A 12,511-nucleotide genomic window follows, 5' to 3' on the forward strand; every position below is an offset into this window, starting at 1 on the left:
GCCGATATTTGAAGTCATCATCAGGACTGAAAAAATACATTATTACAATTACACACATTAATACATATGTACGTATAAACATAAACAAGTACAACTTACACATTTGACAATGTTTAATCGACTGAAACAGATGAGCGAAAAACAATATTTAAACCAAGGCAAATTTATATAAGGTGGTGTTACTAGCAGTGTTGCCGCGCCATCTCAAGAAAATGTATCCCTGACCAAGCCAAAAATGTATCCAAATGTATCCAATTTTCTTTTTTTACATATACATCTCATAACTTGTAAGAAAACCAAACATTTTCATGAAAAAGACATAATTTAACCCATGCTAAGGACTTGGAATGCATGTGCATAAAATCAAACATTTGTAATTTCAATTTATAAAGTACATTTTTTTTGCATAAGTATTTTGCAAAGTAAATATAATAAATAGCAAGTACACTCTAAAAAGAACATGTAAAACTACTACTGAAAAGTATCTATTTTTCAACAAGAATCTGTATAAATATACGTATAGGATGTTCAGTATTTGATTTTGAACTTAAGATCTTTAAAATATACACATAAATACACATATGTATAATGTTTAAAATTGCAAAAATTTTCAAACTACAAATACATTTCCTACTAATTATAAACATTCCTTTATTTTAAACACTTTATGTGTAAAAGTAAATAGGCAATGATTAATTTTATTACACGGCGTGCAAATTTGCATACATCAAAGAGGAAACTGGTTACCTCTCTCAATATGCGCAAATAAACAACATTTTTAGAGTGTATTTAAAGTCTTTTCAGTAAAATTCATAAAATTTTCCTTAAATAAAACAAATTTAGTTTTGTAACCTACATTGAAATCTTCTTTCTTTTTAAATTAACAAATGAAAATATGTGATATGAAAGAGATTACTACAGAAAGAGTATAATTTACTTTACATATATCGTCGTTTAAAGTACAAAACCGCGTATCGTCATTCTGCAAAACCGCGTAACTGACATTTGCTGCCAAAAATTGGATTTGCTCACACAAGCTCTTGGCTTCGTCCTGAAATATACTAGCCAGAAATGCGATTGCTTTATAAAAAAGAGAACCATTTTGAAATATAATTGTTTTTACTCGCTAGAAAATAATTTATGCAACGCCACATACGCGGTTTTGCATTTTGTTGATACGCGGTTTTGTACTTTAAACGACGATATGTATGTATATTAAGATCTTGCTTAAAGCATCCTTTTAAGCTAATTAAAGCAATTGCGCTTATACCTATTTTGGTGAGATCTCTTCATATGTTCATTGCTTCGTTCACAAAAAATAAAATGCTTTAATTTCACGCTTAAGTAGTGATTCTTTATACGTTTAGAAAACGTAATGCTTTCTACCATCTTTAATGAAAATCGATTTTTGAACGAAAAAAACATTATAGGAAATATAAAATTTTGGCCTATTTAAAAAAGTATCCACTTTTATACTGACCGGAAAAAATAAGTATCCCGCAAAAATTCGTCTAAAAATGTATCCAATTGGATCTATTTAGATCCAAACGGCATCCCTGGTTGAAATAATAAAAAGTGAAAATAGTGAGAATTTATGTAAACATATCTGTTTCTTAGCATCCTCGGAAAGTTTCATGAGAAAATTCGTTATAGTTGTGCTAAAACACACACATGTTGATGCACACTAAAGTCAACGCAAACTGTTTTACCACAAATGGTGTCGGGAAGTTTCACTCCGGAAACGCAAAGAATCTGCGGATAATTGTGTCAAACGTTCTGTAAGTGTGCATACATACAGATGCGATCAACTAATTAGCAACGAAATTCTAAATGATATTGTTTGCTAATTATGTTTATTTATTTACTTTTAATAATTTTAGTTTAAAATATAATCCAATCTATAACAGAAACGACAATAATAAAAGTTTAAAAGTTTGCACAAATTCCAAAAAAAAATCAAGCTTAAAACAGTTTCCATCAAAAATTTAAAATTTTTGATTAGAATATTTAGAAAGTTTTATGGTATGCAGTTTTGTAGCCCATTCAATTGTAGTATAAGAAAGTGCAAGTTTAAAGTCGATTTAAATTACCGTTGATTTTTTGGAATTTTTTTGTGGAGGGTACTGCTGTTCTTTTTTTCATTTAAAAAAAATAGACGGAGAGCTCATGACCAAAAAACTCATCATACTTCAGATCGGTTGAAATTTTTTGTGAGCTTATCTTGTTAATATATAAATCGAGATCTGGAGGGCTGGCTGCTGAACAGCGGTCTTTATTATGCGTTTTTAGCGATTAAAGATGTCTATGAAAACCGATTACTCAACATACTTCAGACGACATGAAATTTAGATAGAATTTTATTTACAGTGTATAGAAAATGAATTCAACGTTACCTGCCAATTCTGGTGGTCTTAGAGTACTGCCAGCCCATGTTGAAAGTGCATTGTTGCACCTATAATTCAACATACTTCAGATGACTTGAAATTTTGATACAATTTTATTTACAGTGCATATAAAATGAATTGAACGTTGCCTGCAAATCTTGAGGGTTTTAAAGTACAAACAGCCTATGTTGGAACTGCATTGTTGCACCTATAAGTCAACACACTTCAGATTACTCGAAATTTTGATAGAATTTTATTTACAGTGTATATAAAATGAATTCATGGTTTGCCTGCCAATTCTGATGGTCTTGAAGCACTGCCAGCCCATTATGAAAGTGCATTGTGGCACCTATAAGTCAGCATAATTCAGATGACTTGAAATTTTGATCAACATTTATTTACAGTGTATATAAAATGAATTCAACGTTGCGTGCCAATTCTGATGGTCTTAGAGTACTGCCAGCCCATGTTGAAAGTGCATTGTTGCACCTATAAGCCAACATACTTCAGATGACTTGAAATTTTGATACAAGTTTATTTATAGGGCATATAAAATGAATTCAAGGTTGCCTGCCAATTCTGATGGTCTTAAAGTACAAACAGCCCATGTTTAAAGTGCATTATCGTACCTACATATAAGTCAACATACTTCAGATTACTTGAAATTTTGATAGAATTTTATTTACAGTGTATATAAAATGAATTCAACGTTGCGTGCCAATTCTGATGGTCTTAGAGTACTGCCAGCCCATGTTGAAAGTGCATTGTTGCACCTATAAGCCAACATACTTCAGATGACTTGAAATTTTGATACAAGTTTATTTATAGGGCATATAAAATGAATTCAAGGTTGCCTGCCAATTCTGATGGTCTTAAAGTACAAACAGCCCATGTTTAAAGTGCATTATCGTACCTACATATAAGTCAACATACTTCAGATTACTTGAAATTTTGATAGAATTTTATTTACAGTGCATATAAAATGAATTCAAGGTTGGCTGCCAATTCTGATGGTCTTAAAGTACTGCCAGCCTATGATGAAAGTGCATTGTTGCACCTATAAGTCATCATAATTTAGATGACTTGAAATTTTGATAGAATTTTATTTACAGTGCATATAAAATGAATTCAAGGTTGCCTGCCAATTCTGATGGTCTTAAAGTACTGCCAGCCGATGTTGAAAGTGCATTGTTGCACCTATAATTCAACATACTTCAGATGACTTGAAATTTTGATACAATTTTACAACTGTAAAACAACATACTTCAGATGGACTGTCGTTATCACAGGACATTATTAATACTACACCTTTTCAAGTTTATAATGAGAAAATAAAAATTGATAATGAGAAATGAAAATTCATATTGAGAAAATACAAATTTATAATGAGAAATGTAAATTCATATTGAGAATATATAATCTGATAACGAGAAACGTAAATTGATATTGAGAAAATACAAATTGATAATGAGAAATATAAATTCATATTGAGCAAATACAAATTGATAATGAGAAATGTAAATTGATATTGAGTATATATAAATTGATAATGAGAAAACGTAAATTCATAATGAGAAGTTGCGTACACTCAGGCCTATCGCTGGGACGTTACCGAAGATACGGAAGCAAAACCAAGAGGTGTAAGCGACCGAAAAACTGACTGAAGACAACGTGATGACTATGTTATCCTGGCTTGAAGGTGACTGTAGTTTTACCCTTGGAAAATTAAAAAGAAAAGTACAAAACCAGTTTAATGTAGAATTGAGCACCACCCACAGTGGCAAATTATCTCGAGGGCAATCTGTACAGTTGCAAAAAAGTCCATACGCAACCAATAACCATGAACTCGCAGGATAACAAATTAAAACGGCCCGAAAGTGGTAAACAAATAGCATGGAAGGATGAAACAAATTTTAATTTGTTTTGCCGAATGTCACGTGGCCGATAAAAAAATTGACCTCCGCGCCACTCTACAGCTCCCTACTTCCAAAGGGCCAAACGTCCACTTTATTGATGCAATAACCGCAACTGAAGTGTTACACATAAAAAGGCAAACGGGGGCGCTCACACACAGCGGGGGTGTAAATGCGTTGTCCAACTTTAATTTCGGGTTGTATATATTATAAATTTTTTTGGCAGTGTCCTTTGATGCTGGCTTTAATTCAACTAATATCGCGACATTAGCTCGCAGACTCCAGAGTAAAGTACTTGTAGCTCTCCTTTGATATAATTTTTTATGTTCTCATTATCAATTTACATTTTCTCATTAGGAATTTTCGTTTTCTCATTATCAATCTATATATTCTCATTATGAACTTACATTCCTCATTATCAGTTTATATATTCTCAATATTAATTTATATTTTCCATTATCAATTTTTATATTCTCATTATGATTTTATATTTCTCATTATCAACTTATATATTCTCAATATAAATTTACATTTCTCATTATGAAGTTGTAATTTCTCAATATGAATTTACGATTCTCATTATCAATTTGGGATTTCTCAATATGAATTAACATTTTCTCATTATAAACTTGAAAAGGTGTAGTGCGTCTTTTAATGTGCTGTTCCTTAGTTCTTTGCTAAAATCCCAGGGTCGAGTTTGTTCAGGTCCTGTGATATTATAGTCTATGTTGTCAACATTTCCTCTCTAAATGCGTTCTTAGTCCTTTATGGATGGAGATAAGTATTGGTCGAATATGATGTCGTATCGTTTGGCCGGTGTCTTCTGCATAAATGACATAATTTTTTTTGATCAATTCCCGAAAGTATTTGGAATTTCTCTTAGTGAATGGAGGAGGAAAAATCTATCGATGATGACAATGTCGAAAATTTGTGGTATATTAGCGGCAGTATTTATTTGTAAAACATGAGTAATAGCAGATTTCTCAGTTTTACAAATAGTTCCATCAGAGTTATATCCAACAATTTTTATTGAGCTCGAGGCCGTTTTTAATGAAAACTTATTGTGGAAAAGCAACAATAATTTGAAAAAATGGTAGAAGTGATAGCTATTTCGGATATCACCACATTTCCTCATCAGACTTCTTTCAGTAGGATTCGAACCGACGATCACACTGACTCAGCCAGTTGCCTACGCACTGTGCTAAGTTCGCCTTGTTAATTATTGTTGCTTATTTCCACAATATCCCTTGCTAAGCCAACTACAATCAAGCGCAGCTATTCCGCTGCAATTCACTTGATCATGTGGTTGTTGGTTTTTGTTAATATTTCTATTATTAGAATGATTAACTTTTAGGTGTGCTCGTCCTTAAGTTATTTGTTTTTGTTATTTTATGGCCGTATAACAATTATATTTAACAATTTTTATTGAGCTTGAGGCCGTTTTTTTAATGAAAACTTTTTGTGGAAAAGCAAAAATAATTTGAAAAAATGGTAGAAGTGATAGCTATTTCGGAAAGTTCCATCAGAATGGAATAATGACAATGGAATCGGTGTTATTGGATATGATAATTTTTTTTCGACATCGATATTGAAATCCATAGATAATGCCACAATCCGAGCAAATAAATCTCGCTGTAAACGTATTTCGTAAATCTTGTTTGCAATATTAACTTTACTTCTCACTGCATTGGCTGAAAAGTTCTGGATTTTGACCATTTTTATGGGTTTCTCGAATCGTTCCGAGTCTGCCGAGCACTGATGAATGATGTGATCATCAGAATGGGCTGGCTGTAGATATTTCATTTATCTATAATATTCATAATGTCCTGTGATAAGGACAGCCCATCTGAAGTATGTTGAGTTATGGTTGCAACAATGCACTTTCTTAATAATACTTTAAGAGCATCAGATTGGGCTGGCTGTAGATATTTCATCTATTTATAATATTATTAATTTGATGTGATAAGGACAGCCCATCTGAAGTATGTTGACTTATAGTTGCAACAATGCACTTTCAACATGGGCTGGCAATACTTTAAGACCATCAGATTGGGCTGGCTGTAGATATTTCATCTATTTATAATATTATTAATTTGATGTGATAAGGACAGCCCATCTGAAGTATGTTGACTTATAGTTGCAACAATGCACTTTCAACATGGGCTGGCAATACTTTAAGACCATCAGATTGGGCTGGCTGTAGATATTTCATCTATTTATAATATTATTAATTTGATGTGATAAGGACAGCCCATCTGAAGTATGTTGACTTATAGTTGCAACAATGCACTTTCAACATGGGCTGGCAATACTTTAAGACCATCAGATTGGGCTGGCTGTAGATATTTCATCTATTTATAATATTATTAATTTGATGTGATAAGGACAGCCCATCTGAAGTATGTTGACTTATAGTTGCAACAATGCACTTTCAACATGGGCTGGCAATACTTTAAGACCATCAGATTGGGCTGGCTGTAGATATTTCATCTATTTATAATATTATTAATTTGATGTGATAAGGACAGCCCATCTGAAGTATGTTGACTTATAGTTGCAACAATGCACTTTCAACATGGGCTGGCAATACTTTAAGACCATCAGATTGGGCTGGCTGTAGATATTTCATTTATTTATAATATTAATAATGTCCTAATGCACTTTCAACATGGGCTGGCAGTACTCTAAGACCATCAGAATTGGCAGGCAACGTTGAATTCATTTTATATGCACTGTAAATAAATGTTTATCAAAATTTCAAGTCATCTGAAGTATGCTGACTTATAGGTGCAACAATGCACTTTCAACATGGACTGGCAGTACTAAGACCATCAGAATTGGCAGCTAACGTTGAATTCATTTTCTATACACTGTAAATAAAATTCTATCGAAATTTCAAGTCATCTGAAGTATGTTGAGTAATCGGTTTTTATTGACATCTTTAATCGCTAAAAACGCATAATCAAGACCGCTGTTCAGCAGCCAGCCCCCCGATCTCGATTTATATATTAACAAGCTAAGCTCACAAAAAATCTCAATCGATCTGAAGTATGATGAGTTTTTTGGTCATGAGCTCCTGGTCTAAAATGTATCATGTGTTATATGGTAGAAAATGCGTAACACCCTCCACAAAAAAAATTCTTAAAAATCAACGATAATCTTTAACGACATGAAACTTGCACTTCCTTATACTACAATTGAATAGGCTACAAGCTGCATACCCGAAAATTTTCTAAATATGATTATGGCAGATACTATATACTCGCTAAATTTGAATGACCATCTTCCCCTTTCTAAGGTTTTTTGCGGAACAGAAATAGAAATATTTTTTACTGACGAAAACTTAGAAGAATGTAAAATTACCGAATTTAAAAGTGATGCTTTAAAATTGTATACAAAGTTTTGTGAAGATTTCAGAAAGCGTGTTGATTTTGAAAATGAAGTAATGAAGCTTATTCCAGTATTTGCTCCAAAAAATGTAATAAGTGGAAATACAAATAGTATTCTTCCCCTACTAGTAAATTTATTTCCAAAGAGTGAGCTAAAAAATGCAGAAATAATTAATAATGAATATAGAGCTTTGGCTTATTATCCCGAAATAAAACGATTAGAAAATCTGTCAATAACAGAGTTCTGGATCAGCCAAATAAAAAACGAATTAAACGAGTTAATGTTTGCGAATATTTTTCGCATTGTTTGTTTTCTATACAAAACTTAATCAAAACAAAATGTAGGAACAAACTTGCACTAAAAAGGTGTGCAGCTTTGATTCAAACAAAAGACTTAATTAAACATAATAACAACAGCTGCTTTGACTTCGATACTAACAAAGTAGTAAATTATAACATAACAAATATTGATCCCAATTAAAATAAATTATTAGACTGAGTTGGATGCAATCAATGATTTTTATGAGAAGCTAGTGCTTAGAATTATATTAATTTTTTATATAAATTTATACCCTATGTGCAAAATAGTATAAACAAACATTTTGATCAGTTTTTTTCCATTATTTTCATAGATTAATTTCTTATTAATTTTATATAAAAGTCTATCGACATTTCAAACTGTGTACAAAAATTATAAAAAGTCGGCAAGTTTTTGCAACAACAAACTTTTAATTCAGAATTTTTAGAAAGATTCTAAGTTTGCAGTTTTATAGTCCATTATATAAAAGTGCAAGTTTCAAGTTGCTGGAAAATTCCGTTGATTTTTGATAATTATTTTTTTTGATGACGGTGTCATGCATTTTCATCCATTTTAAGGTAAAAATGTCTCACTGCCATTATTTCGCACATAAATAGGTATATACGTACAAATAGCTATATTTCGGTGTATTTCCCCTTCGTAATTGGAATACTGTGTTATGAAACTGTGAATTTATATATCGTCCCGTTTCTGCCTTAACCGGGTATCTACAATTTTGGGGAAAACTAATATTACCACTTATAACAGCTGTTTACGCGTCACACTATTTGAAAATAGAACAAAGACTTAATGAGGGTTCCCACTACTGTTAGTGAAACCAGGAATATTAAGTAAAAATGGCGTTTGTTGTATCTTAGGGGAAGAAACTAAGCATGTTTTCTTACACTATCTAAAATACCTCTATTGCAGATACCAGGTTAAGGCAGAAACGGGACGATATGTCTAAGAGAACCCTTCAGAAAAGTGATTTACTGTAATAATTTAATTAATTAATAATTATTATATTACTTGAGTGTATTTTAAAAATACTATTTCTTGTTCTTAAAAATTCTTAAAAGAAAGCAATTTTAATTTTGTGGGACTTTCATCTTCTTTTTGGCACTATTTTTGGGGACCATTTGGCACAATTTGAAATTTTGAAATTCCATCCCTGAGTTAGCGTATCTGAAGTCGAGGTACACCGCACCCTCCGCAATCGTCGTCAGCGTCTGGACGAAGATTTGTACGCGATGATGGAGATCGGCAAACCGATAGACCTGGACGATTCCAGCCTGTTGGAATACTTTATCGAAGGAATCCCAGACAGCAAGATAAACAAGAGCAACCTGTATCAGGCGAGAAACTTCAACGAGCTGAAGGACCAAGTAAATATGTACGAGAAACTTCAAGGAGCTGAAGGGCCAAATAAATATCTACGAGAAGCAGTGGCCTAGCCAGAGGGGGGATTGGGGGATAGACCCCCCTTCGTCAATAAACCACTACTTTTTTTTACTTTTGATTTGGTAACACAACACCATTTTATCATTCTGATTTGTAATTTTTTTATATCATACTTATAACAAAATACATGTTTATAAATATTTGAGGTTATCCGTTATTGGATTATGCATGTGTCGGGATGGCCGTTTTAAATACAAATCAAAACACATATACTCACAACGATTAAGTTGTATTCAATAGATTTAGGTTTATATAAGTAATTTATTTTAAGAAATGGAAAAAGTAATGTAATTGATTGATGAGCAAATATTCGTCGTTGCTTCGCTGACATTTACCGACTACACTCTTGCAAGCATGCCCACGGTTGCCACAAGCTTAAAAAAAAGTTACCAAAAAGATCAAAAAAAGTTACAAATAAGTTACCAGAACTTAAAAACGCAGTTTTGTTGATTCAATGCACAAAAATAACAAGTTATGTTACATACGTACATGTATGGAATTCTTTAACTTGACAAACATAACAGTTCAGTTGGTATGCTTAGCATAAATACTGATTAATAAATAGATAAAACGATTTGTACATACATATGTACAAAATAAAATCAGGTAGCGAAGAAAATATATATACTTATTTAGTCTTTTGGTGTCCAAATATACCTAGCCTCTGTACTACGGCACAGTTCTTTTGCCCTCATTATATTATTTATACTATAAAATTCAAGTTTATTTCTTAACTTTGTTTTAACTAAACTTAGTTCAAGCAAGTAAGAAAGTCTATGTTCCGGCAGAGCCGAATATTAAATACCTGGCGCAAGTATTAAATATATGATTTTCACCTTTCCGAACGCTACAGCTACATGGTCAATCAATAAATTTTGAGTAAATTAACGTCCTTAAAATTTCGAAATATTGAAGTTTCAAGAAGATCGAAGGATAAAATTATTACTACAAGAGGAAAAGAGTTTTTAGATTTTTGTTATGATAATGGGCTACTAATTACAAACGGAATGACGAAAGGTGACTATGAGGGAGATTACACGTTTATACAGCGTGGCGACGAATAACTGTTACCCAGGCTTTTTTGCGAAATAAAAAGGTCCTGTATTGATTTTATGAAAAAGTTATTTTATTGTTAATTTTCCACAGATTTTACTTTAGTTGTATTAATTAGTTTTTAAATTTTAATCCTTATTTACATTTGCCAGAAGTGTAAACTTTGAGAGAAAAGTTCATTTGGCACGCAGGTCTTCGTCAGTTAAATTATTCCATATCTTCTGTAACCATAGGCAAATTTTTTCCATTTTGAGTCCCTTATACTCCCCCTTTTGTCCAACATAAGGCCTCATACTCAAAAATCGAATAGACTCGGAACTGGTGACTAGGACAGCCATTCATTCGACCAACCTTAAACTGTTTTTTTTTTCTTTTTTGTATTTTTTTATACAAAACCTAAGAAAAAATACACCTGAAAAAGACTTGCGTGCCAAATGAACTTTTCTCTCAAAGTTTAAAATACTGGCAAATGTAAATAGGGATTAAAATTTAATAACTAATTAATACAACTAAAGTAAAATCTGTGGAAAATTAATAATGAAATACTTTTTTCCCAAAATCTATAAAGGACCCTTTTATTTCTCAAAAAAACTGGGGTAACAGTTATTCGTCGCCACGCTGTAAGTACTATGGGAAATTCAGTAAATGATATATGTGCAGTATCGCAGCAGTTAACAGGAGAGCTTGATGGATCAGATTTGGTCTGATCATTTACCGATTATGCTATCCATTCATGTTCCAAGGTCCAGACCCAAAATAAATTGAAACCTACTTCCAAAGCTCCGTTGGGCTGATAAAAGTGTTAACCAATACCAAGAAACCTACTAAAACATTTAGATAACCTTGCGGGCGAAAAGGAACATCTGAAAATCGCTAATTTGACAAACATAATAAAGAAAGCTAGTGAAAACCTAGGGGAGAATAGGCTCGAACTTGCAAAGTCTAGTAAATGGTTTAACATTAAATGCTTTAAAGCTAGACAGAAATCCTTTAAATATCTGCGTATATACAAACAAACTAATAAAGAAGATAAGGTAGAATACATAAAAGCCAATAATTGCTTCAAACAGGTTTGTAGAGAAGAAAAGACAAGCTATTTTGAGAAATTAGAAAAAAGAATAAATATGGCTAAAGATAGCAAAACGTGGTGGAGTATTGCCGATGAGATCAGAAATAGTAACTCGCAGTCAGTGTTACAAGTATCAGCAGCCGATGTTTGCAAACATTTTAGAACATTATTTAACCCACTGCAAAATTCTCTAGATATACAATACGCGCCAATGCTAATAAGGGATGAGGATCTGGATAAATCTATTACAGTTCAAGAAGTAAAAGAAGTGTTAAAGAGAGTGAAAGCAAATAAAGCGCCAGGAGAGGAAAGAATCCCAAACGAATTCTTCAAACACGCTCCAGATAAGTTTATTGAAAAACTTGCGGAGGTATTTAGTAACTTATATAGGGATGGTAAGATAAATGAAAGCTTCTCTAAACGTATTATATTCCCAATCTTCAAAAAAGGAGATAGTTCATTGCCAAGTAACTATCGTGGTATCTCTTTCATGAATTGTGTATGTAAAATAATGATGGGCGTGCTAACGGATAGATTATACGACTGGGTGAAAAAGCATGAAATTCTAAATGAGTTTCAGGCTGGTTTTAGAAAACAGTACTCTACGGCAGACAATATATACAACTTAGCGGAAATCGTGCATCTAAATTTTCATAGAAACAAGAAAACTTATGCTTTTTTCGTAGACTTCAAAGCAACATTTGATAAAGTCCCTCGGAAGGCGTTGGTTTGCAAATTATATCATCTGGGAGTTTCTTATAAGTTTGTAAAATTCATTGAAAGTATTTATAGCTCAACAACATCGGCGGTGTGGACTGGAAACGAGCTTTCCGAAGATTTTGAAACTGTTTCAGGAGTTAAACAAGGGTGTCTGATGTCACCGCTGCTTTTTGCTGTGTTTCTGAATGATTTGCATGAGGCGTTGGGTGGAGGTACTACATTAC

At 32.5% G+C, this 12,511-nt stretch overlaps 1 long non-coding RNA gene across 1 annotated transcript in view; it reads right to left on the reverse strand.

The window, feature by feature from the left end:
- Positions 1-1,613: 1,613 nt before the first annotated feature.
- The window catches only part of LOC108376937 (uncharacterized), a 13,410-nt gene continuing 2,512 nt past the window's right edge, over positions 1,614-12,511 (reverse strand). Inside the window, exon 3 of the long non-coding RNA XR_001849291.1 lies at positions 1,614-1,700. This is a non-coding gene — a long non-coding RNA (uncharacterized LOC108376937). The remainder of the gene's footprint in view (positions 1,701-12,511) is intronic.

The sequence above is a fragment of the Rhagoletis zephyria genome, unplaced genomic scaffold (genome assembly GCF_001687245.7).
Source record: "Rhagoletis zephyria isolate East Lansing unplaced genomic scaffold, Rhagoletis_zephyria_1.1 Rzeph_scaffold_11230, whole genome shotgun sequence".
NCBI lineage: Eukaryota > Metazoa > Arthropoda > Insecta > Diptera > Tephritidae > Rhagoletis > Rhagoletis zephyria.